The following is a 20,109-nucleotide window of genomic DNA, read 5'->3' as shown; positions in this document are numbered from 1 at the left end:
TGGAATCAACACCTTTTTTCTTCCTATAATTTTTATTGAGATAAAATTCATATAACATAAAATCAAGCATTTTAACCAACTACACAGTTCAATAAGTCTTTGTATATTCATAAGGTTGTATGTCCAGCCACAACCATTATATAATTCCAGAACATTTCCATCAGCTCAAAAAGAAGCCCTGTGCCTGTGAGCTGTCATTTCAATTCCTCGCTCCCCCTAGATCTTGGCAACCACCAATCTACTTTCTGTCTCTATTGATTTGCCTATTCTAGACATTTCACAATCACACACTCTTTAAAAGTGCATGAAAGTTATCAGCTCTCCCCATATTCGATGACAGAGGGAAGGGATTGTATCTTGATCTATTTGCATATAGTAGTGATACAATGCTGAGTGAATATTATAAAGGAATTCTTAAAGACTCTCACCATGCAAGTAACAGATTCTACTTTTAGACATCCTCCCATGCTTTGCCATTGTCATAATTAATTATGTTGGTCCAAGACCAACCTAAATATATTTCATGTATCAGCAATCATAGTGAGCACACAATTTTTATGTTCACAAGTCTCACTCTGTAACCCAGGCTGGAGCACAGTGGCGCGATCTTGGCTCACAGCAACCTCTGCCTCCTGGGTTCAAGTGATTCTCCTGCCTCAGCCTCCTGAGTAGCTAGGATTACAGGTGCCTGCCAACACAGCCAGCTGATTTTTTTTTTTTTTTTTTTTTTTTTTTTTTTTTTTAGTAGAGACAGGGTTTCACCATGTTGGCCAGGCTGGTCTTGAACTCCTGACCTCAAGTGATTCACCCACCTCGGTTTCCAAAAGTGCTGGGATTACAGACATGAGCCACCACACCCAGCCATATTCTGCTTTTTAAACTTAATATCTACATGGTTATATCATCTGTATGCCTTTTTAAATGGCTGCAGCTTCCTATAATAATTCCTCCATTATGAGATATTTAAGTGGCTTCTCCATCACTCTAGGTTGAAGTTCAAAGTTCTAAGCGATGGATAAAACCTCTTTCAAGAGCGGAACCTCGCCTACCTTTATGGCCTCATTTCCTCCTGTTCTTCCTTAAATTCACATTCCTAAATACACATTCTACACACAACTAAGCACTCCCTCTCTCTAGCCGTTGCTTAACTGTTCCTTCCCTCACTTGGTTGGCCTGCATTTGTAATTTGTTTGTATTTCCAGGTCACCTCCTCAGGAAGTCCGCCACGAATCTGGATCCCACCTGTACTTCTACCCCCTCTCAGGTTGATGTGTCCTCCTCTGTTTCAGGGCTAACCATGCTATGTTGCAGTGTGGTTTTGCGATAATACAGGGTGTCTCTGTCTTCTTCACTTTTGTATCCCAGGAACCCAGCACGGAGCTTGGCACATAGCAAATGCTAAACAAACCTCTGAGGAATCAAACAAGGGATGGATAAATGCATATCAGCTTTTTCTCCCCCTTGTCTTTCTCTCCCCTCCTCCTGCTAGATATATTTCCCTACCTCAGAGTGTTTCTCTACATTTCTATCACTTCATACCAAGCCTGGCACACAGACGGTGCTCAGTAAATGCTAAATTAATTACTGCTACAAGGAACATCTCAGAACAATTTAGTTGCTTCCAAAATAAGAATGAAAATAAATTTCAGGCAAGATATATTTCTATATCTGAAAGAGACAGACAAGCCAAGTACACACGGATTTAAAAAAAAAAAAAACAAAAAAAAAAACTGTTTTGGAGACAAGACTAATGCTTTGCTCAGCCATAGCCTGTTCCAGGCTGTCTAAAATCAGATTACCAGATTGGATAATACTGACTTTTTCCTACACAACACGATACAGCATATTTCCCCAGTGTGGCTGCCTGACTGTCATAGCAATAAACTTCCTTCTATTCCAAAGCCAGTGAAAACCTCTAACAGGAAATAACATGGAGCCTCTGGGACCGCATGGTTCCGGATGATTGCATCATCTAGGTACTCTGAGCTCTATCTTAGAAGTCAAGAGACCTGGTTTCTTCCCTTGGCTGCCCAAAAGATGTAAGAGGTTATTTGGGGGGAAAAAAATAAAAGAATACCAAAATGGAAGCACCTTTGGGATTTATTTCAAACCAAATCATCATTTGATAGATTAAAACACAGGCTTAAGAAAGGAAGTGACAAGTTGGAGGCAAAACTCATCTCCTACAACTTGCTTTCTCATTTCATCTATCAAGACCCATTCCCTCTCTCCCCAGCTCCTGACTTTCTCAAGCACTAGAACTATCCAGGTGCCTTGCACTGTAAGTAATAAAAGTGCCTGTGAAAAGCAGCCTCATCTGAGAAAGGGTTTGGGGTCCTCACTTCTCTTGGCTTCCTCCCAACTATCTCTATCCTTTGAGATACTATCTTTTGGGGCCACAATTTTATTCCTCAATATTTGCAAACATACTGCAGAACTTTCTGAGGGAAAAAAAAACAACAAAAAAAGCTAAACACAAGACAGTTACAGTAGAATCTCCAAATGGCCACAAGAAAAGAGCCCAGAGGAATAGCCTTAACTCTGGGCTCCTCCCACCAGTAGACATTGGGGACACTGCATCCGCCTTCTCACACTTGCAACTAGGAGATAACTGAAACCTGAGGACAAGGGACTTCTTAACAAAACTGCCTAGCATCCTGTTGCCTTAGAAAATACTCACCCTAGTTCTTCTCATAAAATTATGTAATGACTTCTCTAGACCCTGCATAGACTTCCTACCCACTGCCCCCACCTTTGTGTCTGTGTGAGATAGGGTCTCGTTCTGTCACTCAGGCTGGAGTGCAGTGGTACATTCTTGGCTCACTGCAATCTTGACCTCCCAGGCTCAAGCCCTCCTCCCATTTCAGCCTCTTGAGTAGCTGGGACTACAGGTGTGCGCCACCACACCCAGCTAATTGTTGTATTTTTTGTAGAGATGGGGTTTTGCCATGTTGCCCAGGGTGGTCTTGAACTCCTGGTCTCAAGTGATCCTTCTGCCTTGGTCTCCCAAAGTGCTAGGATTACAGGCATAAGCCTCTGCCCCCAGCCCCCAACTCCTTTAAAATTCCTCATAAAAATACATTTGGGCTGGGCACAGTGGCTCATGTCTGTAATGCCAACGCTATTGGAGGCTGAAGCAGGAGGACTGCTTGAGCCCAGGAGTTTGAGACCAGCCTGGACAACATAATGAGACCCTGTCTCTACAAAAAAAAAAAAAAAAAAAAAAATTAGCTGGGCGTGAGGGTGCACGCCTGTAGTCCCAGCCACTCAGGAGGCTGAGGCGAAAGGATCCTTTGAGCCCAGGAGTTTGAGGCTGCAATGAATTGTGATTCTACCACTGCACTCCAGCCTGCATGACAGAGCAAGAGCAAGATCCCATTTCAAAAACAACAACAACAACCTTTGAAGGGTTTCAAATTAAGGTTTTGCATGGATATTCACCTTATTCTTTTTTTTTTTTTTTTTTTTTTTTGCCTTTAAGTAAAGTACAATTCTGATGCCAGGAGACTCTTCTCTAAGCAGATTTTGTCAGGTTTTGTTGGTGCGGGGAAAGGGGGAAAACAGAAGGGGTGCCACAAGCTGGAAGCAATGGGATAAGAGGAAGTGGGCACCAACTTCTCTCTGTTTCTCTCCTTCTTTGTTCTCATCTGCTTCCTGAATGTCCTCCCTGCCTCCAAATGAACATTTCACCGTCCACACACTAAAGCAGTGATTCTTACTGTGGTCCTGGGACCAGCAGCACCAGCATCACCTGTGTACTTGCTAAAAATCCAAATTCTTGGGCCTCACCCCAGACATCCTGGATCAGAAACTCTGGGGATGAGGTCTAGGACATGGTCAAGTTTGGGAATCATTGCTCTAAGGAAAACCAAGCAGTGAGCCAACTTGGAAGCAGCTGACTCTTATTTTGAATCAAAGATATTCAGATCCCACGCCTGAAATTAAAAGATAATATAACCCCAAATATAGGCGCTCTAATTAAATTTGGGATATTACCAGGTATCTGGAGCCCTGATATTTAAAAGCCCTCTAATCATGAAAAAAAAAAATGCTGGTGACTATACAAGAAAATTTAGGTTACTAAGAGTAAAGCAACTAAAAGCTAAAGAGTTTACCCTTGAATACAAGATTTAAATCACTTATTGAATTCTGTTTCCTTGGAAAAGCCATTGATATAGTAGTGAAGATTTTTTTAAAAAGTAATAAACTCAAAAGAAAAAGAAAATAGAAAAGGAGTTAACGGTTACAAAATTTAGGAAACCTGAAAGCAGAAGGACTCATCGTAATGACTAAGCCAACCCAAGAAAGCTGATCCTAAGCAGCAATAAAAGCAGCAAAGCTACGCAGCATTACAGAGTCTCCAAAAGGTAACTTTGGAAATGGGGGAGAAAGCAGACCTAAAACTGGAACAACTATGTCTAAGAGTTGTAAGAAGTAGTTAGAGGTTCTGCTTTCCAGAATGGCTGTCAGTGCCTCTGAAAATCAACTCTTCCATAAAAGCAAAAGGCAAAAGGCAGCTAGAGCAGCTCTACTAATATTTTGGACAAAGTAGACTTTAAGTCAAAGATTGTTACTAGAGATAAGAACATTTTATAATAATAAAAGAGTCAATCCATCAGGAAGACATAACAATCAAGCCCCTAAATACATAAAGTAAAAACTGACAGGCTGGGTACGGTGGCTCATGCATGTAATCCCAACACTTTAGAAGGCCAAGGTGGGCTGATCACCTGAGATCGGGAGTTTGAAACCAGCCTGGCCAACATGGAAAAACCCCATCTTTATCAAAAAATACAAAAATTAGCCAGGCGTGGTGGCATGTGCCTGTAATCACAGCTCCTTGGGAAGCTGAGGCAAGAGAATTGCTTGAACTTGGGAGGCGGAGGTTGCAGTGAGCCGAGATCATGCCACTGCACTCCAGCCATGGGTGACAGAGCAAGACTCCATCTCAAACATGCACACACACACCCCCCCCCCCAAACAAACAAACCTGACAGAATTGAAAGAAGAAAGAGACAATAATACAACAGTAGTTTCAAACTTTGATATCCCACTTTCAATAATAAATAGATCAATGAGACAGAAGATCAATATTGAAATACTTGAATAACACTATAAACTAATTAGTCTTAGATATCTACAGCAGATCAATAAGGAAATAGAATACTTGAACAACACTATAAACCAATTAGACTGAGATATCTATAGAAGATCAATAAAGATAGAGAATACTTGAACAACACTATAAGGCAATTAGATAGCTATAGAACACTCCACCCAACAGTAGCAGAATACACATTCTTCTCAAGTGCACATGAAACATTCTCCAGGAGGGAATAAATGTTGGGTTATAAAACAAACTCTAATAAATTTTAAAATATCAAAATAATGAAAAGTGTGTTCTCTGACCACAACTGAATGAAATAAAAAATAGCAGAAAAAGATTGGGTAACTTTTTAATACATGGAAATTAAACAACATACTCCTAAATAAAGAATCAAGAAAAAAAAAACACAGGAAAATTAGAAAATACTTTGAGGGCCAGGAACAGTGCTCATGCGTGTAACCTGTAACTTCGGGAGTCAAAGGCAAGAGAATCACTTGAGGCCAGGAGTTTGAGACCAGCATGGGCAAAATAGTGAGACCCTACCTCTTAATTGTATTTCTATTTACTATCAATGAGTATTCTGAAAACGAACTTGCAAAAGAAATTCAATTTAAAATAGCATTAAAAATAATAAAAATATTTAAGAATAAGTTTAATTGAAGAAGATTTATTTATTGAAAACCTCAAAATATTGTTGAAATAAATTAAGGAAGATCTAAACAAATGGAAAGATATCACATTTTCTTGGATCTAAAGATTTAACATTGTTAAGATGGCAATACTCTCCCATATTGATCTACAGATTAAACACAAACTACCAAATGGCCTTTTATTTTTCTGAAGGTAATCCTAAAATTCACACAAAAATGCAAGGGACCAAAGAAAAACAGCTGGAGGATTCATATTTCCTGATTTTAAAACTTCCTACAAATCAACAGTAAGTGTGGTATTTTCATAAGGCTAAACACATAGATAATGAATAGAACTTAAGAGTCTAGTTATAAACCCTTACATTTATGGTCAATTGATTTTTGACACAGGTGCCAAGACAATTCAATAGGGAAAAAACACTGTTTGCAGCAAATGACAGCAGGATAACTTTGCATATCTACCATGCAAAAGAATTAAGTTGGATCCCTACCTCATACCATATACAAAAGATAACTCAAAATGGATCATCAACCTTTATGTAAAAACTAAAACTATAAAATTCCTAGAAGAAAATGGGTATAAATCCTTGTGATCCTGGATTTGGCAATGGTTTCTCAGATGATATGATATCAAAAGAATAAGTGACAATAAATAAATAAATTGAACTTCATTATAATACTTCATTGAGAAAATGACACAACAACGCATGGAATGGGACAAAATTTTTGCAAATTGTATATCACATAAGAGACTTGTATCCAGAATCTGTAAATAACTCTTATAACTCAGCAATATAAAGACAACCCCATTTTTAAAATGGACAAAGTGTTTGAATAAACATTTCTCCAATGAGGATACACAAATGGCTAATAAGCACATGAAAAGATGCTCAACATCAATAGTCATTTGGGGCATACAAACAAAACCACAATGAGATACAACTTCACACTCACTACGATGGCTAAAATAAAGAAGACAGAGAATGACAAGTGTTGACAAGGATGTGGAGAAATTAGAACCATTACACAATGCTGGTGGGACTCTAAAATCAAATTGCCCTTTTGGAAAATATACGGCAGTTCCTCAAAATGTTAAACATAGAGTTACCACATGACCCAGCAACTCTGCTTTTAGGTTTATACTCAGAAGAAATGAAAACCTACGTTAACACAAAAATGTGTACATAACTATTCATAACAGTTGTCTTTGTTTGGGCTGCTATAACAAAACACCTTAGATTATGTCATTTATAAACAACAGAAAAGGCTGGGCATGGTGGCTCACCACCTGTAATCCCAGCACTTTGGGAGGCCGAGGCGGGCAGATTGCTTGAGATCAGGAGTTCGAGATCAGCCTAGCCAACATGATGAAACCTTGCCTCTAATAAAAATACAAAACTTAGCCAGGCATGGTTGCATACGTCTGTAATCCCAGCAACTCAGGAGGCTGAGGCAGGAGAACTGCTTGAACTCGGGAAGCAGAGGTTGTAGTGAGCCGAGATAGCGCCACTGCACTCCAGCCTGGGTGACAAAGCAAGACTCTGTCTCAAAAAAAAAAAAAAAAAAAAGAAAGAAAAGAAAGGAAAGGAAGGAAGGAAGAAAGAAAAGAAAGAAAGAAAGAAAGAAAGAAAGAAAGAAAGAAAGAAAGAAAGAAAGAAAGAAAGAAAGAAAGAAAGAAGGAGAGAAAGAAAGAGAGAAAGAGAAAGAAAACAACAGAAATGTATCTCTCCGTTCCAGAGGCTGGGAAGTCCAACATCAAAGTGCCAAAAGATTCAGTGTCTGGTGAAGGCTCTGTCTGCTTCACAGATGGCACCTTGTTGCTGTTTTCCTCGCATATCAGAAGATGCAAGGGAGCTTACTCAAGTCTCTTTTATGAGGGTACTAATCCCATTGATGAGGTTGGAGCCCTCATGACTTAATTCCAAAAGGTCCCACCTCTTAATGATATCACACTGAGTATTAGGTGTCAGCATACGAATTCTGGGGTGACACTAACATTCAAACTATAGCAGCAGCATTATTCATAACAGCTAAAAAGGGGAAACAACTGAAATGTCTCTCAACTGGTGAATGGACAAACAAAATGTGGTATATCCATACAATGGAATATTATTTGACAACAGGAAGGATTAAAGTATGGATACATGCTGTAGCATTGATAAATCTTCAAAACATTATGCTAAGTAAAAGAAGCCAACCATATAAGGCCACATATTATATAATTCCATTCACATGAAATGCCCAGAATATGCAAATCCATGGAGAAAGAAAGTAAATTAGGGGTTGCCAGGGCCTGAAGAAAGGGGATAATGTGGAGTGACTGCTAATAGGTATTGGCTTTCTTCTTAGGATAAGGAAAATGTTTGCAATTATGTCGTGATAATAGTTACATAATTGTGAATATACTAAAACAACTAATCTGGTGAATTTTATGATATATGAATTTTATTTCAATAAAGTAATTTTACAAAAAGGAAAAGAAGCAATTGGTTTCCCAGATTCACAGGAAATCATCAAATAAATAACTCAAGACAATTTCTGTTTCCAGATTGCAGGAGTCTATCAAGTGCCCAGGAAAATGGTGTCAGGACTGGGATTTGATCTTTCCCTACTTACAATCAATAAGTTATCCTGTTACTGTTTCATGGATACAAACAGAAGATAGAAGGTTTCTGAGTGAGCGATAAACAAGAGCAAGCAGCGTGAGCATTAGTATGTGTCAGTTTCCCTTGCCCCCAAGCCCCACAAGGGCAATGCATAAGGGCAGGGCCCATGGATACTGCATATACAGTGGCTTTGTATTGCAGCTGAAGAACACTGAAGTTGACAGATCTATTGCTTTTATTGAAAGCAATAAGCAACCCTACTATTTGTCCTGAAAGGAGACTTATCTTATCCCTCAAGGTTGCTCACTGCAAATACAAGCCTGAGAAATAATCCGATTTTAGGGTGGTCAAGGCCTTGCATTCTTGGTATACTCCAAAGACTTGTAAGAGTACAAGAGACCCATGAAGAAGTGTCTCCCAATAAATAGATAAAAATAAACCCTCATGAAGGTCACATCACTTGAAATTTCAAGACACTGGGACAAAGAAAAGATAATAAAGCATCCTGAATAGAAACAAAATAGTATTGGATTTCTCAACAATAACTTTGATGGCTGAACAATAATTGGGTATGCCTTATAATTTTTGAGGCACAGTCATTTCAAAATTAGCATTCCGTATCTAGTCAAATTATTAATCCTTAGGAGAAAATAAAGCATTTCAGAAATGCAATTCTCACTCCATTTACCTGTCATGCACCCTTACAGGAGGATGTAGACTACCACAATAAAGGAGTAAAACAAGAAAGTAGAACGTGTGGGATCCAGGAGACTGAATATCTAAGCCAAAAAAAGAAGCAAAGAGAATGTTCAGGACTAGGAAGAAAGGAGTTCTCAACAAGACAGCTGTACACTAGGAAAAGACTAGAGCAGGTCAGAGAGTTCCAGGAGAGAATTCTTCAAGATGAAATGGGTAGAATACCCAATACATTTTGAGATATTGAGATTTTAAGATGTTGAGACATGAAGCTACTGAAAGATGATGTACACAATTTAGAAGAGCTTGGGTTGAATTAGTATGAAGTACATAGAAAATAAGGCAAACTAAAAATCAAAAGGTATTTATCAACAAAAGGAAGTCAGATTTCAGGAAACGAAATATAATCCCAGTATATGTAGTAGATGCTTCACTATGGTGCTAAGATAACCTACCACTACCTGCCAATCCCAGTCAGTCACACCCCCCAGCAGTTAGGAGCTGGCTCATAGGTGTGAATTTCTGGAGCTTGCGCTGTGCCTGAGGGAGCTGCCTCCCCCAAGGTTAAGCTCCTCCCCAGGGACAGCTCCACCTAATGACTGGTCCTCTGGTACAAAGGCCCACCCTGTCTCAATTGCTGGTAACTCTTCAGGGCTCTCCCTGCTCAGAGCTTCCTGTAGGACAAGTTGAGGCCTTGGTGTGACTGCATCACAGCCCAACTTTCCCTCTGTCCAATCCTGCCTCCCACATCCATCACAGGTGTTGTGCCCCAAGGAACACTGGGCACAAATCTCTGCTTTAGGATCAGTGCTCTGGAAATCTGACCTAAGGTAGTATATCACATGACTCCAGTGTGAAATGCATGTACATAGTCATCATACTGTAAGCAATGGTTATTAATCTAAGCCAAATTACGACAATTATATTGAGAGGGTGTAGGATGGGGAGTGTGTATGCATGGTGAGGTCTAGGGAGAGGCTAATGAAAGAGGACAAGATCTTCATTTTTTGTTTTTTAAAAATTATTTTACTTTAAGTTCTAGGGTACATGTGTACAACATGCAGTTTTGTTACATATGTATACATACGCTGTGTTGGTTTGCTGCACCCATTAACTCATCATTTATATTAGGTATTCCTCCTAATGCTATCCCTCCCCCATCCCCCCACCCCACAACAGGCCCCAGTGTGTGATGTTCCCCACCCTGTGTCCACGTGTTCTTATTGTTCAGTTCCCACCCATGGTGAGAACATGCGGTGTTTGGTTTTCTGCCCTTGTGACAGTTGCTCAGAATGATGGTTTCCAGCTTCATCCATGTCCCTACAAAGGACATGAACTCATCCTTTTTTATGGCTGCATAATATTTCATGGTGTATATGTGCCACATTTTCTTAATTCAGTCTCTCATTGATGGACATTTGGGTTGGTTCCAAGTCTTTGCTACTGTGAATGGCGCTGCAATAAACATATGTGTGCATGTGTCTTTATAATAGCATGATTTATAATCCTTTGAGTACATACCCAGTAATGGGATCACTGGGTCAAATGGTACTTCTAGTTCTAGATCCTTGAGGAATTGTCACACTGTCTTCCACAATGGTTGAACTAGTTTACACTCCCACCAACAGCGTAAAGGCCTTCCTATTCCTCTACATCCTCTCCAGTACCTGTTGTTTCATGAAGATCTTCATTTTCAACAGAACAAATTTAAAATGTAAAAACCCAGAATTAGCCGGGCGCAGTGGCTTATGCCTATAATCCCAGCACTTTGGGAGGCCGAGGTGGGCAGATCACGAGGTCAGGAGATGGAGACCATCCTGGCGAACATGGTGAAACCCTGTCTCTACTAAAAATACAAAAAACTAGCCGGGCAAGGTGGCAGGCACCTGTAGTCCCAGCTGCTCGGGAGGCTGAGGCAGAGGAATGGCGTGAACCTGGGAGGTGGAGCTTGCAGTGAGCAGAGATCATGCCACTGCACTCCAGCCTGGGCGACAGAGCAAGACTCTGTCTCCAAAAAAAAAAAAAAAACAAAAATAAAAACAAAAAACGAATTAACAATGTAAGTATTATTTAGACATAAGGTAAAAATCAGAAGAACAGCTAAAATGGTTGGGGAATAGGAAAGATAGGGAAGGGGCAAACTTTTAGAACTATTTGACTCTATAAAACATATACACACATAACTTGAAAAATCAATTTTTAAAAAATCTAGAAAATAACTCTAACAATTCAGGTTCTTAGAAACAAAATCCTTCTGTGCAGTTATTATTAATGGGAGGTCCCTCTCATCTCTATTCAAAATCAACAAAAAACTACAAAACTCCTTGCTGTCTTCTTAGGAATTTTGCATAAGTGGAAGACACTTGCAAAAGGGAATGCTGTCTTCTAGGGAAGCAAAATGTGGCTAAAGTGTTGAGGTTTTGGATTTTAGGGAGCCTTGCTACTGCATAGGTTTGCATTCAGTCTTGCTCTCAGTCAGCAAGAAGGAGACTTTGGGAAGGAAGGGAAGGGCCAAAAAGGGGAAGGAAACAAGGTTCAAGCTTTTCCCACAATTGCACATTCTTCTGCTCTCATTTAAGTGGGGAGAAAAATTGAGGTACGAAAAGAGGAGATTCCGTGCATAAACATGTGAAGCTGTTCCTGGAGAATAGGTAACATCTGTGCTTAGCTGCAGATCCATTCAAACTTCACAAGGTCACTTCAAGTTGAGCACTGAAGCCCTCACTTCCCAGGCTCAAGTTCTTTTCTTTCTTTTTTTTTTTTTTTTTTTTTTTGTGGAATATACGATATCCCTGTTCAAGCACTGTAGCCTAGTAAACGCAGCTCATAAAACTTGGAGGTGGCAGGGTGCTTACCCAACACATGCTGATGAGTGAAGTGTAAATGAATTAGAAACATGTGGATACAATGTCTTAAGTGTGTATGCAGGGGTTAAATAAAATAAGGTGCTTGCTCAAAGCAAAGCAATGGACCAGTTTGCAGCATTTGGTCTAGTAACTAATCCAGGAATAGCAGGAGCCACAGCAGCGCCAGGCTTCTCCTCCACTGACTGCATTATCTACGTATTATTGCTCCTGTTTATGACAAAGTATCCTCCTGCCCTTGGATTCCAAACTCTGGACTAGACTCAGATGATTACTATTTAAAATGCTTTCTCCCAGACTGCATTTTCCAGGACAAAGTTATGGAAAACAAGATGAAGAGAATGATTCTCAGAGCCCAGGCTCTTCTCTGGAATTAGAAAACTGTTCTGAAAAAGTCAGAAGAGAAGAGGGGTGAGACTAAGTCTTAGCTTTTCCTGTTCTGAAAAAGAAAACTGTTTTGAGTGCTTTCCATTATTAAAGGTTAAATGCAAAAACACACAGCTTATCAATTGCCTAATACCCCAAACCTTCCATCCCACACTTGGAATTTTTTTTTTTTTTTTGAGACAGAGTCTCGCTCTGTTGCTCAGGCTGGAGTGCAGTGGCGCTATCTCAGTTCACTGCAAGCTCCGTCTCCCGGGTTCACGTCATTCTCCCACCTCAGCCTCCCGAGTAGCTGGGACTATAGGCGCCCGCCACCTCGCCCGGCTAGTTTTTTGTATTTTTTTAGTAGAGATGGGGTTTCACCGTGTTAGCCAGGATGGTCTCGATCTCCTGACCTCGTGATCCGCCCACCTCGGCCTCCCAAAGTGCTGGGATTACAGGCTTGAGCCACCGTGCCCGGCCCCCACACTTGGAATTTAAACTTTAGAAGTTAATACTGAATGTCCTTTAAGGGGCATTTCTAAAGGCAATGTCCTTTAGAAACTTTAGAAGTGCCCTACTGAATCTTACTTTACTGACTGTTTTAATAGGCTTGGATATCTGGATTAGAAACAGTGAACAAAAATGTCTTTTTAAATTTTCATTTTATTTTTCTTTCTACAGCATTACTGAGGTGTCATCACACACAAAAACATCCCTTTTAAGCCCTGAAAAAAATCATTGGCTCAATTTTCTATCAATATGCTTCTTAGCACTGCTCATACTTAAACACAGTTCTAATTGTCCACAACACTGTGATTCAGAGGCTTTCAAACTTTAATGTACATCAGAATTACCTGGGGGTCTTTTGTTAAAACAAGGCTGAGGGACATGGACCCCACTCCCTGGAGTTTCTGATGCAGTAGGTCTAGTGTGGAGCCCAAGCATGTTCATTTCTAACAAGTTCCCAGGTGATGCCAGTGCTGCTGGTCCGGGAGCCACACCTGGAGAACCTCTGCTCTAACTGAAGCTTCTGAACGAGGATAGAGAAAGGAAACCTTGCTTGTAACCAGGCTACTAGCTGACACCCTGGGAATGCACTGCCATAGCTAAAATACAAACTGATGTTTTGCTACTTAAATAAAAGGTTAGTTTTCTACTTGAAAGCTAGACAGTGAAGGCTGCAGCCCTCAGGAGGCCTTGCAAGGGGGAAGTTTCCTTTTGAATTTTCAGCTATGGTCTGTCTATGCTGCACAGAAAACAGAGGGGACAGGAACTTCTCTTCCCTTTTTAGCTGCATTTGGATTTAGCAGGCATTTGGATGTAGCTGCCTAACTTAGTCCTAGCTTTTGTAAAGTTTGTAAGTCTAGGGTTTACTGAGCACCTACTATATGTTAGACCCTTTATATAAATTAATTCAGCCAATCCTTGCCTACGGAGGACAAGGACCCTGAGGGTCAGGCAAGTTTAGTGACTTGGTTACAACCACATGGTTGGTAAGTGGTAGAGCTCAGCTGTAAACAGGTCCATGTGACTGAAATGTCATTGTTACCACTGCACCCCCCACCTCACTACTCCACTCTGGAACCCAAAGATACTCCAAACAGAGCTTCCCACTGCTGTGCTGTGCTGTGCTGCCAATGGGCTACAGCTGTGGCACCACTGGGGCCACAAAGTCCCCTGCCGCAGGCCAGATTACCTACCTACCCCCACCCTACTTGGATCTCATGGGGGCCTGGGGACTTTCTGCTTCCCTTAGGGCAGCCAGTTAAATAAAGGAAGCCTCCCTCCTACGGCCCAGAAAGTTGCCCCTGTTTCTGTTCTGGATTTCTAACACCATGCCCCTGCCTCCTACGCAATCCCCTGGTCTACTCCCATCAGCTGCAAGAAACCTGTGCAGAACTGCATGGGTCTGCCCTGGTGCTGGACATGGGAGATGGCTGTCAACCTCTCCTTCTGTTCCCTCTTTCTGCACCCCCTGGCTGCCAGCTTTCAATCTTCTGCTGGGTTGCCAATCACTAATGTACATTTCTAGAGCACAACCCAATTTTCTCAAGGACAAGGATGCATCTCTGTCAATGGCAACAAGCATTCTAGAAAACTCTTTCAATCCCTGTTATTGGCTCTACCACCAAGCTATATCATTCATTCACTGTGAGTTCTCCTCCTCCCTTTCACTTCTTCTGCCAAATCCCAGCCCAGGCCTTCATCAGCGTGTGTTAGAGGCTACACATTCTCCTAGCTGGTCTCCCTGACTCCAAGCTCCCTGCCCTCTTCCCCATTTGTCTGGCTCAAGCTATATTATCCCCAAACCTTCCTTCTTCAGGTCACCTTCCCTTCAAGAACCTGTTGTAGCTTTATACTCCTCCTTTCCCATCACTCCTAAAGAACCACCCTCCAACCATCACTTCTTCTCCAAATGCCCCGTGCTCCTTCTCCACCACCATGGTTTTGTACACACTGTTCCGCAGGCTGGCATGTCCCACATTCTATTCTCTCCCTAAATAAATTCTACCTGACCTTGCAGATGTGACTCCTGGAATCTTCCTCTATCATAGCCACTCCTATTAATCTTGCTATCTCTGCACTACATGGACCATCACAGCTGGAAAGACCCCAACCAATCCTTTCATTCTACACAGTAGAAAACTGACACCCAGAAAAGTGAAAATACTTGTCTAGAGTCATACTGTTTGTCAATGACCTCACTGCACTTAAAATATTGCACAGAGATTTCCTAAACTGATTATAATGACACCCAACCTGGCTAGAGTGCTTGCATTGTACCAAGTACTGTGTGAGACACTGCATATATATTAGTTCATGTCACTCTTAGAGAAGTAGATACTATTACTATCCCATTTTACAGATGAGAAACCTTTGGCTCAGAGAGGTTAAGTAACTTGCTAAAACCCACACTGCTAGAAAGTGGTGGAGCTAGCAGGATTCAAATTCAGATTTGACTTAGAATTCTACCCTCAGTGCCCGATTAAACTCTTCTTTCCTCTGAGTACGTATTCTCCCTCTAAGCAGATGCTCACCCTCTCAAGGTCAAGGACAGTGCCTGGCATGGTGCCATGTATGAAGCAATGCTCGTTCATTCACCAGATGTTTATTGAGCACCTGTTGTATGCCAGGCACTGTGCCAGGATCTAGAAATAAGCAAATTACTAAGACAGAGTCCCTGCCCTCATAGGACAATCGATATTTATTCATTCATGGATTTGTTTACTCAGCAAATACATATTGAGGATCTTATTCCAGATACTATAGTAAGTACCAAAGAAATAATTTTAAAAGGAGACCAGGTCCTCGACCTCCTGTAACTACAATTTCATGGGGAAGACAGGTATGAATTAACTAGTCACACAAATAAGTGTGAAATTATAGCTGTGAAACAGGAGTAGAAGTTTACTATGTGAAGGGGAGTGGAGGAAGGAGGAGCATTCCAGGCAGAGATACATCCAAAGGCCAGGAGCACGAAGCACACAAGATGCTGGGAGACATTCCTCATGGCTGAAGTAGAAAGCACAAGCTGATACCTGGTGAGGCTGCAGAGGTAAACCAGCAGCCCAGGTCATGCAAGACCATTGTTCTCATAGAAACAATGAGCAAACTTGTCTAGAGTCCTGGGAAGTGCTACAGCTTGCATCCTGCACACTTAAAACCCAAACAGGGAACAGCAGTAGCTTCTTGTTTATAGAAAGTTCCTAGACACATAGTTTCATGGGATTTGGCTACGCCAACCTTGTCCAAGTTATCCAACCTTTTTCTGAAATGTTTCCTATTTCTCTCATGTCAGATTAAATCTAAAGCTGGAAAAAGTGACTGAGAACAAATGCCATTATGAAAAGGCACCATACCATTCAAAAGTCTTCACGCTGTGTGACACGTTGTGTTACATCTTAAAATGTTATATTTAATAAAAAGTAAGTTGGAGGCCGGGCGCGGTGGCTCAAGCCTGTAATCCTAGCACTTTGGGAGGCCGAGACGGGCGGATCACGAGGTCAGGAGATCGAGACCATCCTGGCTAACACGGTGAAACCCCGTCTCTACTAAAAATACAAGAAAATTAGCCGGGCAAGGTGGCAGGCGCCTGTAGTCCCAGCTACTCGGGAGGCTGAGGCAGGAGAATGGCGTGAACCCGGGGGGGCGGAGCTTGCAGTGAGCCGAGATCGCGCCACTGCACTCCAGCCTGGGGCACAGAGCAAGACTCCGTCTCAAAAAAAAAAAAAAAAGTAAGTTGGAAAGGGGTTCTGCCAGTAGAAAGTCAGTCTGGCCAACTGTCAGGAAAGCGGCTTGACAGCTGCAGCAGAAGCGGGAGGTCATGGCCAGTGTTTTACAGCTTGGGAAAATGTCTAACTATCTGAGAGGATATATGTGTTAAAACACAGAATAGATACGTATCCTCCAGCAAAACGATGTGGCTGGGGTTTCTCCTGTCAAGAACTGAGGCTGCTGAGAGCTGTGAGAAGGATGCCAGGGAAGGGAACTCTGGTACAAACTGCCACGTAAAGGTCTTAGAAACTAGACAAAGTCAGAGGCAGAGGAAGTGGTAGCACCTCTGCAGGCAATACTTCCCATCCCCTGCTATTACCATCTCAGGAAATAGGTATATGTATAGGTGTGTGTGTGCATATGTATGCATGTACATGTTTTATGTGTGTACATGCATATGTGTATATTATGTATGCATATGTATATATGGTGTAGATGTGTGGGCATATCAGAGTATGTGTGTATTTATAGGGCATATGTGTATGTGTGTTTACATATATACATGTGTCTACATGTGTGTATACATGTGTACATGTATATGTAGATACGTGTGTGCACATCCACACATTTCATTCAGAGTCTATTGGTACCAGGTCAAAGCACTCAACAGTGATAGGAGCATGCGGGTTCATCAGGTGGAAAAGCTCGGCACTTGAACGCGTGGGTCCACTCAGCGAATCCCGACGCCTGAACAACAGGCCGTGCGCTCAACAAAGTCTGTCTGTCTCTGTGTGTGTGTGTGTGTGTGTGTGTGTGTGTGTGTGTGTGTCTTCAAAACACTGAGAAGCAGACTTGGGAGACACTGGAAAAAGAAGGTTTTAGCAGGAATAGAGTTTTGATGGCTTCAGGAAAAGAATGTTCTGGTATGACATCATCCAGGAATTCAGGGAAAACTCCAAGGAACCCCAGTTCCCGTCATCTTTTTTTTGGGAGTTGGGGGACAGGTCTCACTCTGTGGCCCAAGCTGAAGTGCAGTGGCATGATCTCAGTTGATTGGCAGCCTCTGCCTCCCGGGTTCAAGTGATTCTCCTGCCTCAGCCTCCTGAGTAGCTGGGATTATAGGCATGCACCATCATGCCCAGCTAATTTTGTATTTTTTGTAGAGATGGGGTGTCACTATGTTGCCCAGGCTGGTCTCGAACTCCTAAGTTCAGGCAATCTGACCACCTTGGCCTCCCAAAGTGCTGAGATAACAGGTGTGAGCCACAGCACCCGGCCAGTCTCAACTTTTGACTGCAGAACCAGTGAGTGAGAATTGTCTGTGCCTCTGCCCAGTCCTTGTGAGCTTGTGTGCTTAGCACAGGCTTTGCACCTGGGGGGCAGCGGAGCTCAGTGGGGACTTTTAGACTGGATGTTCTCTGTCACCTTCACAGCATGTCCCTTAACAGCCTTCCAGAGGGCTCTTGGCCACAGAGCTTCCCATTTTGGGGTTTAATGAAACCCACTAACAAGTGACTTTCAACATGTTTCATCATGCTACGCCTCTCCTCACAGCCACCCGGTCTTTCACTATCCTCAGAATATCCGCATCCAACCCCTAAGGCAGGTTTCAAGGCCATTGCCCTCTTCAACTGGGTCTGTAACTAACTACTCAATTGTTCTCCTCATTGTTACAGAAACATAGCACAGGCATTCCCATCTCAGTGGCTCTGTTTCTTCTATTCCCCTGTCCAGAATACACTTGGTTCTCCAATCTGCCTTCACAAATCCCACCTTCAGCATTGAGCTCCAGACCTACGACTCCTGGGAAGCCTTTCATGCTGACATCTGTTCAGAAATATCTGTCTAGTGCTGAGTAGAAGCAGGTGGAGATGTCAGAGGGACTGACATTAATTTTATTAAATACACAAAAATGCAAGTAACTGTATAAACACCAAATTGTGGCAAGTGCTGTGATGGCAAAGTCTCCCAGGGTATATACAATAGAGAAATGACTTAGTCCAGGGTATCAGGAAAGGTTTTACTGAGGAAGTGACTTCTGAACTGAAATCTGAAGGATGAGTAGGAGTTAGCTCTGTAAAGGAGGAGTGGGGAGGAAGGCATCCCAAGCAGTAGCACCAGCCTATGCACAGGCTCTGCGGCAGGAGGAGGAGTGAAAAGAAGGCCAATCAGGTACTGTGGCTCACGCCTGTAATCCCAGCACTTTGGGAGGCCGAGGCGGGTGGATCACTAAGTCAAGAGATCTAGACCATTCTGGCTAACACGGTAAAACTCCATCTCTACTAAAAATACAAAAATTAGCCAGGCATGGTGGCATACGCCTGTAGTCCCAGCTACTCAGGAGGCTGGGGCAGGAGAATTGCTTGAACCCAGGAGGTGGAGGTGGCAGTGAGCTGAGATTGCGCCACTGCACTCCAGCCTGAGCAACAGAGTAAAACTCCATCTCAAAAAAAAAAAAAAGACAAATGTGGCTGGACAACAAAGTGTACGACAACCCAGAGGGGAAGTTCACCTTTAAGTGTCTAGTTTGCACCATCTCTCTGGATTAGGGCTGCCAAATAAATACAGGATGCTCAGTTAAATATTTCAGATATGCAGCACACATTGGATGGGACATACTTACATGATATACAGTTTTAAAAAATTGTGTATCTGATATTCACATTTAACTGGGCATCCTGTATTATTTACAAGCAACTGTACTCTGGATACAACCAAATAACGCATTTTTCTATGTAACTCAATTATATTTTTAAATACAATGGGTCTTAATTTTTATCTGATTTGATATCATTCCATCTCAGTGATTGCCTCAATAGGAGAACCTTGGAGCGGGAAGACTCCTTATAGAAATCGGCTAGTCTGACCTTCTCACTTCACAGGTGCGAATACGAGCTCAGGAAGGCCCTGGAGCTGCTCAAGGTCACAGATAGAGACTCCTCTGGGGCTTCTTTCATGCCTCCCTGCTGTGCCTAGGACAGTGCTGAGCACACTATAAAACAGCTTAATCAATTGTTCAATTGAATTAACAATCTCATTTACATGCCTCTGTACAGAGGGGGATGAATAGATACAATCCCAGACACCCAGGAGCTTTCAAAACAAAATAAATGGCAAGCCAGACAGAGTAGGAGCCATCTGCACATGCACAAACACAGGGACAGACACAAAGGACACGGGTAAGGGGCTGATTCCACCAACCAGACTCTAGCCTTTTCCCTGAGATTCTACAAGAGCCTGGGAACCAAGGCTCACCTCGCTCCCTGGTGGCGTGGTGAGTTTATTCCTGCGTGAAGGCTCATTGGATTTACATGGCAAGTATGGAAAGTGATCATTTTTACCAAAAGATGGAAACTGTGACCCTGAAGGGACTCGCCAGCCTCATTCATTCATCCCATTCAGGCCGCAGTTATTTGCTGAGAGACTATTTCAGGCCCTCTCTGTAGGCGGAACACGTTCCATCCAAATATGCACAACCACCAAGAGAAAAAGGCAGGGGCGGGCCCCTCCACCACTATTTACCAAACGAATGCAGCCCTCCACATTCAACTCGAACTGAATGTAGGGGGCATAATCCCCCTGAGTAAGCTTGGCTTTCATTCCTC

General features: G+C 42.2%; 1 protein-coding gene and 1 long non-coding RNA gene across 3 annotated transcripts in view; both read right to left on the bottom strand.

Annotated features, from left to right (window-relative positions):
* THSD4 (thrombospondin type 1 domain containing 4) overlaps positions 1-20,109 on the bottom strand; it is a 698,888-nt gene that overhangs the window by 373,732 nt on the left and 305,047 nt on the right. The window lies entirely within an intron of this gene.
* Positions 30-7,335, bottom strand: LOC144329942 (uncharacterized). The gene is made up of 2 exons (XR_013395695.1): positions 4,955-7,335; positions 30-575 (listed from the first exon to the last, which is right to left on the bottom strand). It is a non-coding gene; the product is annotated as an uncharacterized LOC144329942 (long non-coding RNA).

This window comes from Macaca mulatta, chromosome 7, assembly GCF_049350105.2.
Source record: "Macaca mulatta isolate MMU2019108-1 chromosome 7, T2T-MMU8v2.0, whole genome shotgun sequence".
Lineage (NCBI taxonomy): Eukaryota > Metazoa > Chordata > Mammalia > Primates > Cercopithecidae > Macaca > Macaca mulatta.
The sequence above is the reverse complement of the archived record's forward strand: the minus strand, read 5'-3'. Positions and strand labels throughout refer to the sequence as shown.